The sequence below is a fragment of the Peromyscus californicus genome, unplaced genomic scaffold, assembly GCF_007827085.1.
Source record: "Peromyscus californicus insignis strain IS unplaced genomic scaffold, ASM782708v3 Scaffold_21__1_contigs__length_65335640, whole genome shotgun sequence".
Taxonomy (NCBI): domain Eukaryota; kingdom Metazoa; phylum Chordata; class Mammalia; order Rodentia; family Cricetidae; genus Peromyscus; species Peromyscus californicus.
Genome location: NW_026294514.1, coordinates 38747730 through 38764521, shown reverse-complemented (window position 1 = coordinate 38764521; position 16792 = coordinate 38747730). Strand labels below are relative to the sequence as shown.

The 16792-nt window shown below is 45.3% G+C and overlaps 1 pseudogene; it reads right to left on the bottom strand.

Annotated features, from left to right (window-relative positions):
- Nucleotides 1-12559: 12559 nt before the first annotated feature.
- On the bottom strand, nucleotides 12560-15948 carry LOC128118036 (40S ribosomal protein S16-like; annotated as a pseudogene).
- Nucleotides 15949-16792: the final 844 nt, after the last annotated feature.

Here is a 16792-nt window from a genome sequence, read left to right as displayed (position 1 = left end):
AAACAGAGGGCAGGAGGACTGCATACCTAAGTATTCCTGGTCAGGGTGTGTCTCTCAAATCAATCGGTCCATCTTTGTCTTGGCTCCAATCTGTCTTGCGAGGTGGGCTGACAAGCAGTCCAGTTGTGGAATTTCTTCCTGGGATACAAGTTCTTCCTCTGGCTGGCCTCAGGCGTCACAGTCCGCCTAAGGTAAGATTCCCAGGGAAATTCCAGTTCTTTGGGATCTGTTGTCAGCTAACGGGAAGGGAAGGGCTCAAGTGTCTCTCCAGAATATCTTCACTCCTTCCGGTGAGGTTATAGTACTCCACCGCCTCAGCGGACCACAGTTTAATTCTTTCTTACCTTTGAACATTTGGACTGCAGTTATAAACAGTGCTGGCACCGTTAATCCCAGCCCTTGGGAGGCAGAGGCAGGCGGATCTCTGTGAGTTCGAGGCCAGCCTAGTCGACAAAGTGAGTTCCAGGACAGGCTCCAAAGCTACACAGAGAAACCCTGTCTCAAACATAACATAACAAAACAAAACAAAAGAATAAAATAAACAGTGCTGTAGTGAACAATCACATTCACTGGCATTTCCATATTCCTGCAATCGCATCTTTGCAAAGACCTCTTGTGACATTGCTTTGTCAAAACTAAGTACATGGCATCGGTGCCCTGGTGAGATGGCTCAGTGGGCATGGGTACCTGCTCCAAGCCTGACGCCTGAGTTAGATCCCCAAAACTCATCTGGTAGAAGGAGAGAGTCAACTCCCATAAATTCGTCTACACATATACACACACTGGAACAAACATGAATTGGTGGGGGGGAGCTTCCAGGCTAGGGGTATGTCTCAGTGGGTAGAGTTTTTGTCTTGCATATATAAAGCAAAGAGTTTGGTCCCTAGTATATACCTGTAATCAGGTTGGTAGCACATACCTGCATCAGGAAGGCAAAGGCAGAAGGATCGGAAGTTCAAGGTCAAATTGGGCTACATAGTGAGTTTGTGGGCTACATTATACCCTGTCTCCAGAAAAAGAAAAGCTATTTTCTGAGCTTGTAATCAACTAAAATAATGTATATGAAGTTTCTGGTATCCTCTGTCCTCTATCAGAAAGGCTTCAAAGCCTCTCCCTCTCTGGATGCACTGCCCCCCTCAAAGCCCTGCACCCCAGAACCCTGCCCCGTTTGGTTTTCTGCAGGCTGTGTACTGTCAAAAACAAAACTACAATGGGTTTAGTCCCAGGTGCAACTGACTTTCGTTTGGGATTCATGAATGGAACAGTCTCTATTTTCCTGAAAGGCATGAGAACCCCCCCTCCCCCACTCCCCTGGGCCCTGCACAACACTGGGGTTTGTGAGGTGGGAACAAGGAAACAGAAAAACAAGGACACCTGATTACCATCAGGTCCGGCCAGATCCCTGTTTTGGGAGGGCTGACTGGAAAGCACTTCCTTGTGGAGCTGACCGGAACCTCCAATCTTAGGGGGAAAACTGGTCCGTCAGGGAAACTGCTTCTTTACAGTTTCAGTTCGGGTGAGGATGAGTGGTCCACTGTGGAAACGAGGCACCTAGAAGTCACTTTTGCTAAAAAGCAGTGACCCCTGACCTGAGCCTCCGGGGAGGAAGAGCAGGTGAAAGCCTTCCACTCTCCCTGGCTGCCTTTGCTTTTTTTTTTTTTTTTTGCTGAAGGCACAGAGATGAGTCATTGTCCTTAAGTTCTCCACCTGTGTCCCTTTGTATTCTAGAAACATCAGAACCGCCCCGACAGAGCACTCCTTTCCCCAGAAGAGGGCAGTTCTCTGTGAAGGTGAGGCTGCCCCCTGTCCCCTCAAGCAACAAGGACTCACTTAGGTCCCCTCCCCCCCCCACCCCGGGAGACAAAGATCAACAAGACCAGGACTCTAATGACACACCTCTTGTGCCTCTAGTCTCCCTCTATTTAAACCTGAAGCTCCAGTCAGCACCTTAGAGCAAGGTGGCTGCACTAGTCCTCTGCCTTCCACCATGTCTTGTTTCTTTGATCGGCCACGGGGGAGGGGAGGGTTGGGTGAGCTCAGCGGGTTGGGGGCAGGGGGCGGGGGCGTGCGGCAGCCCAAGTACTGTTACCCTAAAATTCTGGAAACAGTTATGTTGGGCCCTAGTATAGGAGCTCAGCCCATACAATGGCCTTCCATACTCGCTCGAGGAGGCATCAGTCCCAGAGTTGTTAGGGTCAAATCTGGGAAGCCCTTAACCAGCAAGCCTCGGCTACCTGTCTCAGGAAGCCAAGGAAAGAAACATATAGTAGTGAAAGGGAAAACTAATTTAGTTCATGTTGCTACATTAGGGAAAAACAAAGATGCAGGAAACTCCCCTCCTACCCCAAGCTCATCTTTGGGGTCCTGGCATAGGCTTTGACTTGAACAGAGGCCAGGGGCATCGTTAAACAGTCCCAGTCACGAGGTGTGGTCCTGCCCTTCACCGACAATCGCTGTCTTTACTTTTGCTTCCAGGTCTATTAAACAAGTTGTCAATACTGACGGACATCTTTTTCCCAGAGAAAAGCTCACCCTATGGCTGACACCAGAGCACTATCCTATTTCTTATCCTTTGGAGAGTCCAAGGGCTTTCTCGTAGTTGTACGCCAGGAAATGAAGGTCAGATGTCTATTTCACTGTGTCACACCAGAGAAATCTGGCTCACAGACGTAGAAACAACCTCCTATACTGGTGACTTCCTTATTTCCTGACCCAGATCCTGCAAGGACTACCTGGACTTCCAGCCCCCATGCAGTAAAGATTTACTGCATGTTATTATTCACTGGCGCTGTAATGATTACTGATCACCGGGCAGGTGGAGAGCAATGGCTCAGCTGTTGAGAGTCAGATGATTCACAGCTATCTGCAATTCCAGCTCCAGGGGACTGGACAACTTCTTCTGGCCTCCATAGGCACTGTGTATGCACACACAGACACTCCCTCCACAGACACACACACACACACACACACACACACACACATTTTAAAATGGGCTGGATATATAGCTCAGTGGTAGAGTATAACAAAAGCCAAGCCCTGGATTGATCTCCAGCACTGAGGGGAGAGAATCATAATTAACACAAATAGTTACAATGAGGTACGTACGTACGTACATAACTTAATTAGGCTGCGACTTGGAAGATCTTATTTCTATGTCTCCATCTAAACATAAGCCTTCCATGCGGCTACTTAGCTGGGTGTTTGTTGGAGACTCAGGTTCTCTGCATGGCTGTTCCTTGCCTGCTGCTATTCCCTCTCACCCCCTCTTTTTATCTGCAGTACTAGAGATGAAACCCAGGCCTCACACTCCTTAAGCAAATGCTCCACCACTGAGCTCTTACTTCTCACTACCTCAACTTCTCCACCATGGAGATGAAAGGAACAAGGCATGCCTGTGCCACGCAGCAACAGTCCAGTCAAAACCAGGCCACGTATATGACCGTGGCTTGTAAACTTACGTTACTAAGTGACCTCGTAGATATCTTTTTTCTTTTTCCTTTTTTTTTTTTTTTTTTTTTTTTGGTTTTTTGAGACAAGGTTTCTTTGTGTAGCTTTGCGCCTTTTCCTGGATCTCGCTCTGTAGACCAGGCTGGCCTCGAACTCACAAAGATCCACCTGCCTCTGCCTCCCGAGTGCTGGGATTAAAGGCGTGCGCCACCACCGCCCGGATTCTTTTTCCTTTTTATACAGGGTTTATCTATGTAGTCCTGACTGACCTAGAACTTGCTCTGTAGCCCAGGCTGGCCTCGAACTCAAAGAAATCCGCCTGCCTGTGCCTCCCGAGGACTGGGATTAAAGGCATGCACCACTATGCCTGGCTTATATTTTTTTTTTTTAGATTTATTTTCTTTTATGTGTATGAATGAATGTTTTGCCTAAATATATGTATGTGCACCATGTGTGTGCCTCGTGCCTAAGGAGATCAGAAGGAGGTTGTAGGGTCTCCTCAAACTGAAGTTATGGATAGTAGTGAACTACCGCATGGCTGCTGGGAACCGAACCCCGGTCCTTTGGAGAGCAACAAGTGCTCTTAACTGCTGAGCTATCTCTCCAGCCCCTGGTTTATAAGTTTTACCACAGCCTGTGAATTAGAACTAAGTCATAGGTCAGGTCAGGCAGCTAAGGAGTCTAAGAAATAAAGGCTTTGGTCTACTGTTACAGAAAGCTTGGTCAAGGATCTGTGGAGGCGCATTAGGGAAAGTTATTTCTCTGACCTGGGTGGAGACTGAACATTCTAAATTACCTAAAACAAAAGAGTTAATCCAGTTGGGCTGGTCAGTCACTTGGCTAAGAGACCACTCCTCAGGAGATAGGCTCACTTAAGCAATGCTTAAGAGAGAGGAGGGAAATGCCTGGAGTGGTTCCAGAAACTCGAAGTCTGAGGCCTGCCTGATCCACACAGTGAGTTCCTGGACAGCCAAGGCTATAGAGAGAGACCCTGTCTCACAAAAACTAAAGAAAAAAATAGAATGAGGAACCTTAATACTCAAACTCTACCTCTTTTTTTTTTTTTTTTTTGGTTTTTCGAGACAGGGTTTCTCTGTGTAGCTTTGTGCCTCTCCTGGAACTCACTTGGTAGCCCAGGTTGGCCTCGAACTCACAGAGATCCGCTTGGCTCTGCCTCCTGAGTGCTGGGATTAAAGGCGTGTGCCACCACCGCCCGGCCAAACTCTACCTCTTAAAGCAATAGCTAGCACGCCCCAAATTGAACTGTAGGGCAGCAGAATCCTTAACACCGTTCCAGATGTGGCTGTTGGAAGAAATTTCTAGAAAGACGTACAAACACATACAAAACACAGAGGACAATAAAGAATCCTTGGCAGAGTTAGGGCCAACATCTTTGGCAATGGCCAGGGTGAAATGTGTGCAAATCTAGCTCACACGATGTTTCCCCATTGGAGTAAACCCGAGACTGCCTTTCCCCACCATGTCTTCATTTTTCTCTAACCGTATTCTTGCTAGTGTGTTTCTGGGTCTGGGCCGTCACTCCTTTTGGTGGGTAGAAGTAGGGAGGACAGGTACCGCATCTTTCAAAGGTCTTGTGAGGAACCTCAAATGAGGAGGGAGCCTCTCTCCCAGTCACTGGAGTTGGATTTAACGTTGCAGTAGCTGGTTGGAGCTTTGCTTTAGAGTTCTTGCCCCTCTGTGTGCATTCTCTTCTCTAGCACATGGCCACTGCCAAAAACCCAAAAGTGACAACAGATATTGATTAAAGAGCTTGTGTGTGTGTGTCTGTCTGTCTGTGTCTGTATAGGGTCAACATCCAATGCCTTCCTCAATCACTCCTCACCCTTATTTTTTTATTTAAAAAGTATTTATTTTACTTATGTGTGTATGTCTGTACATGTATGTCTCTGTAAATGTATGTTCTCATGTGTATAAACTGTGCAATACATGCCCCAGAAGAGGGCAGTAGGTCCTTTGGAGTTGACGGTACAGGGCCTGCTTGTGACTTACTGTGTACTGGGGATCTGATTTCTGGTCTTCATGAAAGCCAAGGACACACTAGCAATGAGCCATCTCTCCAGCTCCTTCACCTTCTTTTTCCAGACAGGATTTCTCACAAAATCTGGGACTCACCAAATCAACTAGACTGGCTGGCCAGAAAGTTCCAGGAACCCACCCATTTCTGTCTCGACATTTCACCAGTTTTAGGGATCAAATGTGACAACCAACTAAGCCATCTCCCCAGCCCCAACTTCTTCCTTCTCACCTTGCAAACCAGTGTGGTCATGTGATTATTTAAGCCAGTGGTGAGTGAAAATGAGGTGGTGACTTTCAAGTGATTTCTTTCTTTTTTTCTTTCTTTCTTTCTTTCTTTCTTTCTTTCTTTCTTTCTTTCTTTCTTTCTTTCTTTCTTTTTTGTTTTTTCAAGACAGGATTTCTCTGTGTAGCTTTAGAGCTCACTCTGTAGACCATGCTGGCCTCGAACTCACAGAGATCTGCCTGCCTCTGCCCAACTCAAGTGATTTCTTTAAAGACAAATTTGCTTAACCTGGACTCTTGTATAGGCAAGAATGTAGAGGTCAGCTAGCTTCTATCATGTGGCTAGGACACCACCCTGGAGGTAACACAAGAGGAGAGGACTCTGGATTGTTGCATAACTTTGGATTCAGCTTCATTGTAACACGGGAGGGAAAAAAGTTCCTACCTTTTTGGAGCCCTATTTTTGTGTTTCTTTACCAATAGCTTACATAGCAAGACCCAATCTCAGAAAACAAGAGCTAGGGTTAAGCTCAATGATGCTGCAGTTCCTTAGCATATTCAAGGCCTTAGCCATGACTCTGACAACCCCTAGCCACCCCTGACAAAGGCAATGTGAAACCTACTGTTATACATTGTAAATATCTGAGTATCTGTTTGTTTATGGTCAGACATATTTTATGGAGAAAAACCCAGACTTTATCAAAATTCAACAAGTCAAAGGATGAGTCAATAGTAAGAGCCAGAATTAGTTCCTTCAGTCAATGCTGGCATTCCCAGTGAATCATTGATGAACCATATCCTTGGCTAGATGCTGGGAACTAGAAATGAGTAGGATGAGGCTACAGCCTTCTCCTACCTGGATCGGATTCTTTACCAGTGGGGCTACCTGGTGCTTCTGCCTGCAAGAGCAAGGACAAGGACAGAGAGAGCCGCATGCCACACAGAGCAGGCACCGGCTTCCCTGCCCCGTCAAACCATTCTAGTAGCCAACTCCAAGAGTACCCAGTGCTCAGAGAGTTTCCTGGCTCCTTGCCACCTTCTCTGTAGCTGGTCTCTCCCACAAGACCCTGGCTTTTGCTGATCAGAGGCAAATCACTGTGGCCCTACACACCCCTTTTCCCCTTATAACAGATACAACGTCTTTGAAAGATCCCTATGTTTCCTTACGATAAGCTAACTTCTGTTTCCTGAGTCCTTCTATCCTAGGGTGAGGGCAATAATCACCTCCCGGAGAGGGAGGATATGATGAAGGGAAATGCTCTTTCAGACAGGAAGAAGCCTGGGCCTTCTTCCTAGGGTTGTTGAAGACAGAAGGAAGAGAGGGGATACCAATTAGCCATTCCCAACTTCTCTTTCTGGGTTGAGATGAGGTCATGAAGCATGGTCAAGGCAGACAGTATCATTTCTCAAAGTCACCAGGCCCGGAAGCTTGTCTCATAGACTGGAGAAGACACAGAGGCGATTGCCTTGAGAACCGAAACTTTGTGGGGTCCCAAGGAGACAAGGGTAAGAGACTTGAGAGAAGACTTGAGACTTGAGAGAACTTGGTGGGGCCTGCTGTGTGAGGATGTGGCTGTGGCATGAGTTCAGACAAACTGAAGGTGCCAGTCTGCAAGGCACTGGCCAAGCCATGAATTACTTCATAGACCAGTGTCACCCACAGGACAAACAGTGGCCAAGCTGACGTGGGTCAGCCACCTCTGAGGCTGGAAAAGGTCAGATGAGACCTGAGACACTGTACCCTTCAAGCAGTTTTTTTTATTCCAGGCCTGACCAGGATGTAGTAAGTTCAGCCCGTTCTCCCGGAAGAGGTGGAGAGTGAATTTAAGGGATAGAGTATGGATTTTATCTAAGGTAATTTACTCAACCAGATTAAGGTATTAACTGGCCCTAGTAGCAAGTGAACTACAAATATATCAAATGTTTGCCCTGAAATAAGCTTGAATTAATGGGAAGACATGGAAATATTACTAAAAAGCAACCAAATCTAGGTCCTGGAGAGATGGGTCGATGGTTAAGAGCACTACCTGCTCTTGTAGCGGACCTCGGTTCAGTTCCCAGGCCCCACATGGCAGCTCACAGCCATCTGTAACTCCAGTCATGAGGTCCAATGCCCTCTGCTGGCCACTGAGAGTACTACGGACACACACGGTACACTTACATGCATGTAGGTTCCAGAGTACTGGAATCAAAGGTGTGTGCCACCACCGCCTGGCTCAGAAGGTTTTTTTAGAATGACAAAAATTTAGTTTAAATACCTCAATTGACTCTTATTTGCAATTCCTGAATCTAGCAAAGCTTTAGTTCCCAAAGCAGACTGAGAGAGTGAGCGTTTTAATGAGCTGACTAGGAGGTCTGCTTGAGAGACAGAGAAGGATGGGGAATGCAGAAACAAACCAACTCCAAAGTGAATGTGGTGGTATTATGTTCCCCAAAATATTGTGCACTCTAATAAATTTATCTGGGGTCAGAGAACAGAACAGCCACTAGATAGACATAGAGACCAGAAAATGGTGGCACACATGCCTTTAATCCTATCACTTGGGAGGCAGAGATCCATCCAGATCTCTGTTAGTTCAAAGCCACACTGGAAACAGCCAGGCATGGTGACTCACGCCTTTAATCCCAGGAAGTGATGGCAGAAAGCAGAAAGGTATATAAGTCGTGAGGACCAGGAACTAGAGCTGGTTAAGCTTTTAGGCTTTCGAGAAGCAGTTCAGCTGAGATCTGTTTGGATGAGGACTCAGAGGCTTCCAGTCTGAGGAAACAGGATCAGCTGAGGAACTGGCGAGGTGAGGTGGCTGTGGCTTGTTCTGCTTCTCTGATCTTCCAGTGTTGACCCCAGCACCTGGCTCCCAGGTTTGTTTTTATTAATAAGACCTGTTAAGATTCGTGCTACAGGATGGGTCCCTTAAGTAGTTCCTGGAAAGATGGAAGCAGAAGGCTTTACAGTTAAGTCTTGTGGTAAAGATGAAGACACCATCACCTCTATTTTATACCCAAGAAACGGAGTCAAGGGAGTCATTTGAATTGCTCACGGTTGCAGACCTGTCAAGTAGAGAAACCTGATCAAGCCCTGTGTCAACGTCCTAAGGGCGCCAGTTGTTTTCAAGGAGTCACTATATAATTATGTAACAGAGCCTAATTGTCTATCAGAGTATGCGACTTGCCACTCCAAGTCGGGGCCACTCCCAGGAACACCTCCAAAGCATGTCCCCGCTGCAGGGCTCTTTCTTCAACCTCGCCCATCTCCCACCAGGATTATATGGCGCTGAAAGCAGAGATCCTGACATCTACTTTGGGGCACAAGGTATATTAAAAACTGACAGCGGTGCTGTGTTAAGAGGAAGCATACCAGCTGAATTAAAAGACAGACCAGGGTTTCCCTGTTGTTCTCATAACATTGTATCTACTGCAGCTGTCTGAACAAGAGCTGAGGCCAGAAATGGTTGAAATACCCATGACTTCAGGGATGTGAATGTTCACCAGCAGGGCCAGAGCGGCGTGGCTAGCAGGGATTCTCCAGCCAAAAGCATCCATGATCCTTCAAGACAGCGTGTTCTCTGCCGGAATGAGAAAGCAGCTGACTGAGGCAGTGCTACAGAGGATGACAGCCACCAGGCTGCCACCAGGCTGCCCCCAGCCGGTTCCCATGGCTTGGCCACAGGCATTGCTGCAGGACTCTCCAGAGGATTATGCCAGTGAAAGAGAGTCCTTTGTCAGAAGTCCTGCCCCATTCAATCATTCTCAAAACTGCTTCCAGAGACTGGAGGAGCCGAGGCTCTGAAAAAATGTTCTGGTGGCTTCTGGGTAAAGCAGGGCATCACAGAGAAGCTTTTAGAGTTGGAAAATTCATCCCCCACATTGTGTACAGCCTGTCTCTGGTGGTTTAATTTTAAATATTTGACAGCAAAATTTCTGTCATTATAAGTACTTCATGTGCAACTTAAGCAGACTCTAGGAGCCCTCCTCACGCACTTTAAAAAATATTCGTTTCTTGCCAGGCGGTGGTGGCGCACGCACCAGCACTCGGGAGGCAGAGCCAGGCAGATCTCTGTGAGTTCGAGGCCAGCCTGGTCTCCAAAGCAAGTTCCAGGAAAGGCGCAAAGCTACACAGAGAAACCCTGTCTCGAAAAACAAAAACAAACAAACAAAAATTCATTTCTTTATGAGGGGCGCATCTGGGAGAGACGGGCACTTGGGCAACAGGCATCCGTGTGGAGATCAGAGGACAGTTTGCTGGAGCCATGTGGGTTCCAGGGACGGAGCACACGCCGTCAGGCACAACTGACTTGACCCCCACCAAGCCATCTCAGAGCCCTCGAGCTTGTTTATTTCCAGCTGCCTTCCAAAACTCCCCGTTCTGGCCCAGGCTGTCGTGTCCCCAGCACTGACAGTAGGAAAGAAAAACAGGGAAGGATGTTAAAAACATTGCAGCTTGGTGAACAGCTGAAAAGTGAACCAACTGTTTAGCCCGTGGAACGAAAATTCCTGCACTGGAGAGAGTCTTAATCGGCAGCTCGGGCACACAAATTCTTCCCTAGTGTATTTCTGGCGGATGTTGTAAACACCCCCACCCCCCACCCCCACCCCCCCCACCCCGTGCCCCCACTTTGATGATTACCTTGGTTGGCCCACTCCCAATTAGGTTACTTTAATCACCTCTATAGGGTGGCGTGAGGACCCCACCTGGGGATGTTTTGTTATGCATTGGCTGCCTCTAGCTATCTGTTACTTTGTATTGTCTTTTTTAGTTTTGCTTGTTAGAGCCTCATTTGAAACTGAAGTACAGCTATCATAGATTGTTGTCAGGCCTTATGGACAGAAGCCAGGAGTATACACGCCCTAGGTTAAACAAAAACTCAAGCGGGAAGAAGGGGGTAAGAACGAAAACAAGCACCCCACCCCCCATCCCCCCAATGCATTACTGTGTGTTTCTAGGGTTTTATTTTAATTGCCTGTTCTTATTCTTCTGGTTGTTGTCTTATTAAATAATGTACTAACAAGGATGATGCTCCTTGATGCAGTATTTTCTGAAATTATCTAATAACTTCCTGCTATGAAGAATGAAAATTTAAGTTATATGGGCCAACAAGATGGCCTGGAGGATAAAAGACACCACCAAGCCTGAAGAAGAACTGGGTTCGATCCCCATGCCCCATGTAGTAGAAAAGAACTGACTCCAAGTTGTCTTCTGACCCTCACACGTCCATGACGCCCCCCAACAAATGTACACAGTAAATAAATAAATATAATGTAAAAAAATTAGTTTATATATTATATATATACTCAGTCCTTCTGCTAATAGTTGTTCTTATTTTGAGTTTTGGTTGCATTTATAATTTTCAATCAAATTGCTTCATTTCTTATTATACCAACTACTAATTACCACTGTTCTCCCCCATTTCTTTTCAGTTTTTTTTTGTTTTTGTTTTTCGAGACAGGGTTTCTCTGTGTAGCTTTGCGCCTTTTCCTGGAACTCACTTGGTAGCCCAGGCTGGCCTCAAACTCACAGAGATTCGCCTGGCTCTGCCTCCCGAGTGCTGGGATTAAAGGCGTGCACCACCACCGCCCGGCTTCTTTTCAGTTTTAAAAATTTGACTTTTTATTGGTGAATTATGATTGCATGTTTATGAGGTACAATGTGATATTTTGATAGATGTAAATAATACGGAATGGTTAAAGCAAACTAGTTAACAGACATTTCCTCACATCCTTAGTGTGTGTGTGTGTGTGTGTTGAGGATACCTGTAATTTACTTTCTTAGCAATGTCACATTACTATTTTGTTTTTTGTTTATTTGTTTTTGGTTTTTTTGAGAAAAGGGTTTCTCTGTGTAGCCCTGGCTGTCCCGGAACTCATTCTGTAAATCAGGCTGGCCTTGAACTCAGAGATCCACCTGCCTCTGCCTCCCGTGCTGGGATTAAAGGCATGCGCCACCACCTCCCAGCTTTCAGATTACTGTTCATCAGGATTTAAAAGTGTATTCCTCCTGTCTGCATTGAAGGTTGTCCTGCTGGGGTTGAGAAACAAATAATTATGTAAAATGGCTGGAGAGAGTGACAGAAATTCTAACCACGCCCCATGATCGCGAATTCCCTGGAGAGACATTTAGTCATTTCTGCCTCGTCATTTCCCGGCCGAACGTCCTGTGTAATCCGTGCGCTATGTAGTCACGTAATTTGCGTGCAGCGTGATCACGTAATCTATGTGCATGCGTGGAGTAGCCACGTGGGCCCATGTGCACATGCACAGGGTAGTCCATAAAAGGTGGGCCCCATGTACCCTCCCCACTCTCTGCACACGTCTTTTCAGCAGGCCTGACCACACATTCTATCCTGTCCCTCCCTCCCTCCCTCCTAATAAAACTCTGATAGTGGGTTTGTTGTGCCTCGTGACTTTTCCTGGCAGGGTAAGAGTGCCACAATAAAACCAACAGAGGGCTTGGTGGGTGGAGCCAAGGGGCACAAGGGTGGCCGCGATCAGTCGCAGTGGAAAGTTCCACCATGCAGACGCGGCATCCATGTGGAAAGTTTTATTATTAAAGGGGGAGGAAAGAGGGAATAGAGAGAAGGAGAGAGAGAGACAGAGAGAGAGAGAGAGAGAGAGAGAGAGAGAGAGAGAGAGAGAGAGAGAATTACCTCATGGTGAGAGAGGGAGAAAAGGAGAAGGAAGAAAGAGGGAGGAAGGGTCTTTCCTTCCTTCCTTCCTTCCTTCCTCCCTCCCTCCCTCCCTCCCTCCCTCCCTCCCTCCCTCCCTTCCTTCCTTCCTTCCTTCCTTTCTTTCTTTCTTTCTTTTAACATTACCCTGGGATGTTTATTACAAAGGTAAACCCCTGATCCTTGAGATGGGCTTATTGGTAGGATTTCTGGTATCCAGCACAGGCAACAGGACCTCCAAACTTTTTGGATTCACAGTGACACGGATCAGCTACAAGCAGGGTCCTGTCATACTGGATGAGGATATCTTTGATCTCCTTCTTAGAGGCCTCATCCACATACTTTTGGTAATAAGCCACCAGGGCTTTGGAGATGGACTGTCGGATAACATAAATTTGGGCCACATGACCACCACCCTTCACAGCAAATCACTCCTCGCCCAGCAGCAGAACAGGCTCAATCATCTCCAGGGGACGCGGGTTCACCTTGATGAGCCCGTTTTCCCGTTTGCAATGTGCCACAGCTGTGGCCATCTTCTTGCATCCGAAGACCTGCACGGACTGCAGCGGACCCTTGGACACGGCACAGCTGCGAGGATGAACAGGAGCTCCTCACCACGCGGTGCCGCCACCAGAAAAAGGGGTTTGTTTTTCTTTCTTTTTTTAATGTTCTTTTTTTTTTAATTTTGTTTTATTTATTTATTTATTTATTTATTTATTTATTTATTTATTTATTTATTTATTTATTTTTTTGGGTAAAACCAAAACTTATAAACCACAGTCATTCTAGGGTCTCCCCTGCCATATAGCCTCCCTGGTTCTGTGGGTTGCAGTCTGATTGTTCTTTGCTTTATATCTAGAATCCACTTATGAGTAAATACATACCATGTTTGTCCTTCTGGGTTTGGGTTACCTCACTCAGGATGATATTTTTCTAGTTCCATCCATTTGCCTGCAAATTTCATGCTGTCATTGTTTTTCTCTGCTGAGTAGTACTCCATTGTGTATATGTACCACATTTTCTTAATCCATTCTTCAGTTGACGGGCATCGAGGTTGTTTCCAGGTTCTGGCTATTACAAATAGTGCTGCTATGAACATAGCTGAGTATGTTTCTTTGTGGTATGATTCAGCATTCCTTGGGTATATGCCCAAAAGTGGTATGGCTGGGTCTTGAGGTAGAACAATTCCCAATTTTCTGAGAAACCGCCATACTGATTTCCACAGTGGTTATACAAGTTTGCATTCCCACCAACAGTGGAGGAGTGTTCCCTTTGCTCCACATCCTCTCCAACATTGACTGTCATTAGTGTTTTTGATCGTTGCCATTCTGACAAGTGTAAGATGATATCTCAGAGTCGTTTTGATGTGCATTTCTCTGATGATTAAGGATGTTGAGCATTTCTTTAAATGTCTTTCAGTCATTTGTGATTCTTTTTTTGAGAATTCTCTGTTTAGCTCTTTAGCCCATTTTTTAATTGGATTGTTCAGTATTTTGATGTCTAGTCCATTTGAATCATAGCATCTGTTAGGTCCTTTATTTCTTTGTTAAGTTTCAGTCTGGTAGATATGTCTTTTGGTGAGAGTGGTGTGTTGAAATCTCCCACTACTAATGTGTGGGGTTTGATGTGCGTTTTAAGCTTTAGTAGTGTTTCTTTTATGAATGTGGGTGCCTTTGTATTTGGGGCATAAATGTTCATAATCGAGACTTCATCTTGGTGGATTTTTCCTGTGATAAATATGTAATGTCTATCCTGATCTCTTTCGAGTGATTTTAGTTTGAAGTCTATTTTATTAGATATTAGGATAGCTACACCAGCTTGCTTCTTAGATCCATTTGCTTGGAAAACCTTTTCCCAGTCCTTTACTCTGAGGTAGTATCTGTCTTTGAAGTTAAGGTGTATTTCTTGTATGCAGCAGAAGGATGGATCCTGTTTTCTTATCCATTCTGTTACTCTGTGTCTTTTTATAGGTGAGTTGAGACCATTGATAATGATGGATATTAATGAACAGTGATTGTTAATTCCTGTTATTTTTTGTGATCCTGTTGTGTTATCCTTCTTTGGTGTTTGTTGGTGTGGAATTATCTATTGCCTGAGTTTTCATGGGTGTTTTTAACTTCTTTAGGTTGGATTTTTCCTTCTAGTGCTTTCTGTAGGGCTGGATTTGTGGATAGGTATTGTTTAAATCTGGTTTTATCATGGAATATTTTGTTTACTACGTCTATGGTGATTGAGAGTTTTGTTGGGTATAATAGTCTGGGTTGGCATCCGTGGTCTCTTAGTGTCTGCATAACATTTGTCCAGGACCTTCTAGCTTTCATAGTCTCTATTGAGAAGTCTGGTGTTATTCTGATGGGACTGCCTTTATATGTTACTTGGTCTTTTTCCCTTGGGGCTCTTAATATTTTTTCTTTGTTCTGTATATTTAGTGTTTTGATCATTATGTGGTGAGGGGACCTTTTTTTTGGATGCAACCTATTCGGTGTTCTGTAAGCTTCTTGTATCTTCATAGGTATTTCTTTCTTTAGGTTAGGAAAGTTTTCTTCTGTGATTTTGTTGAATATATTTTCTGTGCCTTTGAGTTGATATTCTTCTCCTTCTTCTATCCCTATTATTCTTAGGTTTGGTCTTTTCATGGTGCCCCAAATTTCTTGGACGTTTTTTGTGTTATGACTTTTTTGTCTTTAGTGTTTTCTTTGACTGACAAATCTATTTTCTCTATTGTATCTTCAGTGTCAGAGATTCTGTGTTTCATCTCTTACATTCGGTTGGTTATACTTACTTCTATAGTTCCTGTTCGTTTAGTCAGGATTTCTATTTCCAGCATTCCTTCAGTTTGTGTTTTCTTTATTGTCTCAATTTCAATTTTCAAATCTTGAATTGTTTCCTTCATCTGTTTAATTACTTTTCCTTGGCTTTCTTTGATTTCTTACAATTTTTTTGTTTGTTTTTTCTTCCATTTCTTTAAGGGAATTTTTATTTCCTCTTTAATGGAGTTTTTCATTTCCTCTTTAAGGATCTCTATCATCATCTTAAAGTCATTTTTAGGATTGATTTCTTCTGTTTCTTCTGCCTTGGTATGTTCAGGTCTTGCAGGTGTAGAATCACTAGGTTCTGATGGTGTCATATAGGTTTTTATATTGTTGCCTGTATTTTTGCACTGGCGTCTACTCATCTCTTCCTCTGCTCAGTATAGGTGGTGTCTGTCTGAAGGTACCTCTCTTATTCTGATTGTTAGTCTTGGTCCACTAGGAGTTCTTGGTTAAATCGGTGCTGTTGGGCTCTATTTCTTTGGGAGCAGCTGTTCCCAGTTGGTGTAGTGTAGGCTTATGATTCTAGTGATCTGGTTTGGTGGCTGGTCGGCACCTTCTTTTGTGTTCTCAGGTCACGTTTTGTTCATTTGTCAATTCCTCAGCTGATTTGTTTTCTCAGACTGCAGACTGTAGGATTCTGAATCCTCTACTGAATGGATCTCAGCTGAGTAGATTATTTAGCAGGGTAATCTCACCAACACTTCCAAGGTGTTGGGTTTCGCAGGATCGGCAGCTGGAACCTGGGTTGGCCTTAGAGTGTCCGGATCCATTCTGGTCGAGTCCCACGGAGATGGCTCCTTCCCCGGGTGCTGAGTTTAAAGGCATCCCTGTTCCAGGTTCTTATTCTCCTTGTTTTCACTAACTCCTCAGCGCGTAGCTCAGTTTCTGGTCTTTATTATGACCGCGTCTCTGCCACCACTCAGCCTGCCTCTGCGGCCACTCTGCCTGCCTCTGTCACTGCTCCGTCTGCCTCTGGTTTTGTTTTTCTTAAAGGGGACTTTACATAAAATGACATGGTCGAGATGGGTCCCCAAGGGGTGGGGTTCTGAATGCTAGCAGATAACAAACACCCCCAAAATGCCTCTTTGAACATCAAACAGAGCACCTGAGAAACAGCAGAGAAGGGTTCCCTGCTGTATGTCTGAATGATGGCTCTTCAAGAAGGTACCTTCTCACTTTTGAAACTTTCCCAGGTAATCACACCATCTGGGAGAAATTGGTACACACGGCAGGAGGGATGACTACCATTGATGCCCTGCCAGAGTACAAAGAACTTTCACCCAGGCTGCGGTCCATTCTTCAGACTCATTCATCTCCCCTAAAATTCACATCTTCAGGGGTTGGGGATTTAGCTCAGTGGTAGAGCGCTTGCCTAGCAAGTGCAAGGCCCTGGGTTCGGTCCTCAGCTCTGGAAAAAAAAAATTCACATCTTCCTCCTCCTCTCCCCTGCAAGTAAGCTTCTGGCTGTCACTGGGTGTCTTAGTTACTTTTCTATCACCATGACAAAACACCACGGCCAAGGCAACCTATGAAAGAAAACATTCAGCTTATGTTTTACAGATTCAGAGGAGGAGCCTCTGACCATCACAATGGGGAGCATGGCGGCAAGCAGAC